A 6,496-nucleotide genomic window follows, 5' to 3' on the forward strand; every position below is an offset into this window, starting at 1 on the left:
CCAGCCTCCTCTGCCTTTGCAGAGAGAGAGAAAGACAGAGAAAGGCAATTGCGCTTCCCTGCTTCTCTCTCTCTCTGGTGTGTGTGTGTGTGTGTGTGTGTGTGTGTGTGTGTGTGTAAAAGAGAGTGCACTCACAGTGTTCTCCGAGGAGCTGAAAAGCTTACTGGACGGAGCTCCTCCCTTTGCTGCGTCTCTGCAGGAAGCAGGAAGGGTAGGAGAGAGCTAGCTAGCCCAGCTAGGCTGACTCAGGAATTCTGGGAGTTGAAGTCCATGAGTCATAAAAGACACGAGGTTGCCTACCCCTGAGCTTGTTGGACAACAGCTTGAAGCTTGCCAGGTGAGCAGCAGATAGGAGGGGGGAGAAAGAGAGGAAGAGAAAGAGAGAGAGAGAGAGGGAGGGAGGAAGAGAGAGAGAGAGAGAGTGGGGGAAGAGGAGTGGCAGACCAAGGGCAGATAGAGAGGGAGGGAGAGAGAGAGACAGAGAGAGAGAGACCCTTTTGATATCTAAAATGAAGATAACACTGCATATATCCTTTTTTTACCTTTGTGTGTATGTAATTTTATTCTCTTAAAGCATTCTCTTGGTGATCATTGTTTTAATAGTATGGATATTCCCAAGAGTCATATTTTTACTTTTATTTTTAATGTGTGTGTGTGTGTATGTATGTATGTACACACACACACACACACACCTATAATAGAGGTAAAAAAGGATATATGCAGTGTTATCTTCATTTTAGATATCAAAAGGGTTTTGCGGCTCCCGGTGTTTTGTTTTTGGTGGGAAACGGGTCCAAGTGGCTCTTTGAGTGTTTTGGGTTGCCTACCCCTGTAGTAGACGATCACTTAAACATGAACCAGCAGCCAAAACAGCTAATAAGATAAGATAGATAAGCTTTATTGTAATTTTTTACTGTGAGCATACTGGCACACATTAAAAATGAAATTGTTGCCTGCTCTCAAAAGTGTACACATACATACCACACATATAAACATACTATATACAATATGTGTATATACCTACACATATGTTGTTGTTGTTGTTAATTGCGAAGTCGTGTCCGACCCATCGCGACCCCATCCTTGTAGAAAACGTAAGAGACTTTTACGAATTCCAGAGGGTTTAGCAGAGAGATTTATTGCGCAAGTTTCAGAAGCAATAACAACAAGCAATTCTGAACACCTAGGGCGGGTTCAAACTTTTCAAAGTTTTATACTTTCCCTTTCTCAGGAACAAAGGAGCACACATAGAAATCTACATTGTAATACATCAGATTCATTTCTCATGGGCACACAATGGAGAATCTGCTACATACATTGTTTCCAAGTGCAATGCGCATTTGGTTAGTCAGATTGCTAACACAGCTTTATTCCAGTAATTATGCAGACACATCATTGTTTTAATGATTTTTCATTATTATTATTATTATTTCACATTATTCTATATTATTCTACCTTATTCCCCCCTTTGGAAGTTTTCTTGATTAAACTTCCATCATTCTACCTCTGATTCAGGATCTTTAGTGGTCACAATTTTATATTCCCATAAAGCTAACATTGTTTCATGTTTTGCAGTTAATTGGGCTGTACTTTCTGAGATTCTTCGAATCATCATTATAACACAGGGGAGTAAGCAGGGAATCAAAATACATCCTAGAATTAACAATACTGCTATAACTATAATGGTTTGTAGGCCTGGTAACTTTGGCCACCATCCTGAAAATATGTCTTCCAGATTAAATCCTTTCCAGGTTTGCACCTGAACATGAGCTAGTTTGACCATTCTGTCTGTTATGTCCTTCAACACTTTTCCACTTTCATCTACTTCGATGCAACAGTTTGTTAGGTTGAATTTTCCACATACCCCTCCTTCTTTGGCCAACAGATAGTCCAAGGCTAATCTATTTTGCATAATATATGTCCTTGATTTCACATTTTCTTTGGCCAATTCAGTTAGTCCCTTCACAGTCTCATTAGTGATTAACTCTACCACCGCTTGTAACCTAATGAGCCTGTTGAGCATATAAATAGGGGTACAGTATCCGTACATTCCATCCTCAGCCCAAGTAGCCGGGCCATAAACTAGGATAATGTGGCAAGGTGGCCATTCATGTTCTTGCCAAGTGATTCCTGCGCATTGGGTGTATGCATTTGGTTCCCTTCTTTGTCTTATATTGCCAACTTCATCATAGATGGGAACTCCAAGAAGTTGCTTAGTTTTTAATGGTAACAGGAAAAATCCTGGTCAAATTATTCCCAATACACAAGATCCACACCAGTTCTTGGGTAGTTGTCCGTATGCCATTTTTCTGCAAATCCAGTACATTCCATCTGGGGCTAGCCAAAGGAGACTGATATTTGTGGGGTCTTTTAGATATGGCATCCCAGATACGTTAGTAAGGGCATAACGATCCATAGTAGTGGTTTCGTTGGTTCCAGACCACCATTTATTGTTTTCCCAAGTCCCTGTGCATAGGAGGTCACCTACTGCTACGCAAGATTCTGTTTTGTTCCTTGAGTAATATACATGTCCTACCAAGTTGGAAGTGAGAGTCCAATCACCATCTTTCCCGTTTGTATAGGTTAAACTATTATTCTCAGACATTTCTAGTACCTTGGTATAATTTAACTCTTGTGCCTCCCATGGCCATTTTTCTCCCATATTTGTTCCACCACACACAAAACAGTTAGACACGCCTAAAGTATGGGCAATATCTTCAGCTAACTTAACAAAGGTATTGACTACCTGTCTAAGTATTTCAGGAATATTTGTTTTCTCCATTTCCTCATAATATGACCAGAATAATTATTTTTGTTCTGATCTTTTGGTTGCAGTTATAATTTTGATTTCTACCTCTGATATTGGGTCGTAGCTGTTGGCATCTATTCCTATCCCAAACATCCAGTTTTTTCTTTCCCATCTATTTTGTTCCAGGAACCAACTGCCATTCTTGACTGTGAGAGTCACCAAGTTACAGTTGTCCCTTCCACAGGAGTCTGCTTTTGTATTATTATTTTCAAACAAGATGTGTTCCATCTCCTTCGGGTCTTGGGTATGCCACTTAATACATGACCACCACTTACATTTGACCGTGGAGACTGCACATCCATCCGGTGGGCCCAAGTACTTATGGTTTGGGATATAGCTGTGGATATGATTGATCCCTCCGCAACCATATATTGCAGCCCAATAATTAGCTGCCTTACAAACATCAAAGGTGACGCTAAAACTGGAGTGTGGGCTGGATTTCCATTGGGAGATCCCTAATAGTGCCTGGTCCCTAGAGCTACTTCTTGTTCTATGTGTTCGGATCTGCAAGACCCAGCTGTCAGGATCAGACTTCGGGTTATAACACTGATCTTGGACCCCTTTTCTACAAACTTTATATGTAGTTCTATTGTATGTACAGGAGCTAGGGGAACTATCTTGGCACCCTTCTGGTTTCATTGTATAATAAATCAAAGTCTTAGTTATCTGGTTTCCTTGTTTTGTAATCTTGATGCAGTTTCGACAACCCTGGTTCCCCTGTGTTTTTGTTCTTTCTTTGTGTGTGTATGTTCCCCATATTAAATAACTAACAGATATTACGAGCTGTAGAATCCTCATATCTTCCACCGTGCATAGAGACACAGCTTCCAGGGTTCGTTGTTCACACCGTGTTGAGAACCCGTTGCCGGTAGGGTTCGACAGGGTGTATTTCTTGTAAATTTCAACACCAAAGGTTTGTCAGTTTTATCCACCTTGTAAGTTACTGGATCGGCAGGTGCAGCTGCTTTCAATCTACTCCAGTGGATCCAGGACTTTCCCTCCAAGATTTTCACTGCCAAAGGAGAACACATAACAGATTTCCTAAGGCCCATTTCACTTCACATTCTAAGATGTCTGGCTTGAGGTCAATGACCACCTCATCATGGTTATTTGGAATGTCTCTTGGGTTGTTGGAAAAGAGTGTTTGTTATGACCATCGTATTCTCTTGACAAAATTCTATCAGCCTGTGCCCTGCTTCATTTTGTACTCCAAGGCCAAACTTGCCTGTTATTACTGTTATCTTTTGGCTTGCTACTTTAACATTCCAATCCCCCATGGTGGTAAGAAAATCATTTTTTGGTGTTAATTCTATAAGATGCTGTAGGGCTTCATAGAACCGGTCAATTTCATCTTCTTCAGCACCAGTGATTGGGGCATAGATTTGGACTACTGTGATATTGAATGGTTTGCCTTGGATTTGAACTGAGATCATTCTGTCATTTTGGGGATTGTATCCCATTATTGCTTTTCCTATTCTTTTATTGACTATGAAGGCTACTCCATTTCTTCTGAGTGATTCTTGCCCGCAGTAGTATACCTGATGGTCATCTGAGTTAAATTCACCCATTCCTGTCCATTTTAGTTTGCTGATTCCTAAGATGTCGATGTTCAGTCTTGTCATCTCTTGTTTGACTACGTCTAGCTTGCCTTGATTCACGGATCTTTCATTCCAGGTTCCTATGGAGAAAAAATCTTTACAGCATCAGACTTTCCTTTCACCACTAGATATATCCACAGCTGAGTGTCCTTTCAGCTTTGGCCCAGTCGCTTCATTCTTTTGCCACGACAAGGCAGTAATCCATGAAGAAGACCTACACATATAAATATATATAAATATTAATCACTGTTCATCCTGAATACATAGCGCAGTGTTTCTCAACCTTGACAATTTTAAGGCATGTGGACTTCAACTCCCAGCATTGCTGGCTGTGGAATTCTGGGAGTTGAAGTCCACATGCCTTAAAATTGTCAAGGTTGAGAAACACTGAATAGCGGAAAGAGGAAGCTTGAGCGTTCACAAGGTTAATACTCTATGGAACAAAACTGTCACTGAATATGGATGTTCTGCTTTGGATGCCATGAAGCCTCCTCCCAGAAAGTAACAAAGAAAACAGGTTATGAAGAGGATGTATAGTGTCCCAGACAATTTTGCGAACCCTGCTCAAGCAACGCTTATATGCTATGTCCTGAATAGAAGGGAGTGAATCTTTTCTGCCATCCTTACCACTCTCTACACCGCCTTCCTGTTTGAAGCAGTGATGCTTCCAAACCAAATTGTAATGCAATGTGACAGTAATGTAATCCTTGGTTGTATAAAGAGGCATAGAATTAAAATCAAATGAAATATTAGTACAGCTTTAAAAAGTCTTAGGCTACACCTGGAATACTGCATCCAATTTTGTTCATCACATTACAAAAAAGATGTTGAGACTTTGGAAAAACTGCAGAGAAGAGCAAGTAAGATGATTAAAGGCCTAGAGACTAAAACATATGAAAACAGTTGCAGGATTTGGGTTTGGCTAGTCTGCGGAAAATAAGGACTAAGGGGAACATGATAGCAGTATTCTGGTATTTGAGGGGTTGCCACAAAGAGGAAGGGATCAACTTATTTTCCAAAGCACCAGAAGACAGGACAAGAAACAACAAATGGAAACTAATCAAGGAGAGAAGCAACCCAGAATTAACAAAAAATTTCCTAAAAGTGAGGACAATTAACCAGTGAAAGAGTTTGCCATCAGAAGTTGTAGGTATTTCATCACTGGAGATTTTTAAGAAGAGACTGGACAGTCACTTGTCTGAAATGATAAAGGGTCTCCTGCTTGAGCTGGGGGTTGGACTAGAAGACCTCCAAAGTCCCTTGCAGCTCTATTCTGATTGCTTGATTGAAGATGGACTTGAGATTTTATTACTAATACAATACTATTTTATTTTTTTATGATTTCATTATTATTGATTTTATTACTATTTAATACTAAAACATTACACTGAATCTCTGCTTGTGGGAATGCATTGGCTATGATGTGAGATACAAATATTGTCTGCATTAGTCCAAGCTGCAAAATTTACACTTTAAAACAATTCAGTTGTTGAACAGGAAAACAGAAATCTGTAAAAAAATGTTTGCACTCCACTTTCAAATAGTAAATCTGGTAAATACTGGTAAAATACACTTTTGCCTCCCAGAGTAATTTTTTTTTAAAAGGTGGGATAAAAATAAAACAAAATGCTGATTTACTCTTGCATTTTAGTTAGGAAATAAGTCTATCAACCCTACTATTTTTATAAGACACTTTTATTTCACTCCTCAGTCACCATGGTTATACAAGCAAGGTCTGAGGCAATCTATACTTTATAGTGGAACTCATAACTAACATTTACTGAATTTATTAAATTATCCCATCCTCTGGCATCAGAGCATTTTCTATATGGCAGCATTCTTTTACGTTAATACTGTAATGTTTTCAGGAAAAGAAACAACTGAGGGAGGATTTTCACTCAGCTGCTTCTGCCGCTCCACCACACGCTCCTTGGGACCACGTAAGCAGGCCTTCTTCTATTTTCCACTGAGTTAATCAGCCGGCACTAGGACCAGGAAAAGGGTTTCTTTCAACCTTTTTAGCGAGTCCGGCTGTCTTGTCAAGACTTTTTGTTGCCCGGACACGTTTTTCATATAGTTTCTTGCAGCC

The sequence above is a fragment of the Crotalus tigris genome, unplaced genomic scaffold (assembly GCF_016545835.1).
Source record: "Crotalus tigris isolate CLP2741 ecotype Arizona unplaced genomic scaffold, ASM1654583v1 scf7180000019068.10715455, whole genome shotgun sequence".
Taxonomy (NCBI): Eukaryota; Metazoa; Chordata; class Lepidosauria; order Squamata; family Viperidae; genus Crotalus; species Crotalus tigris.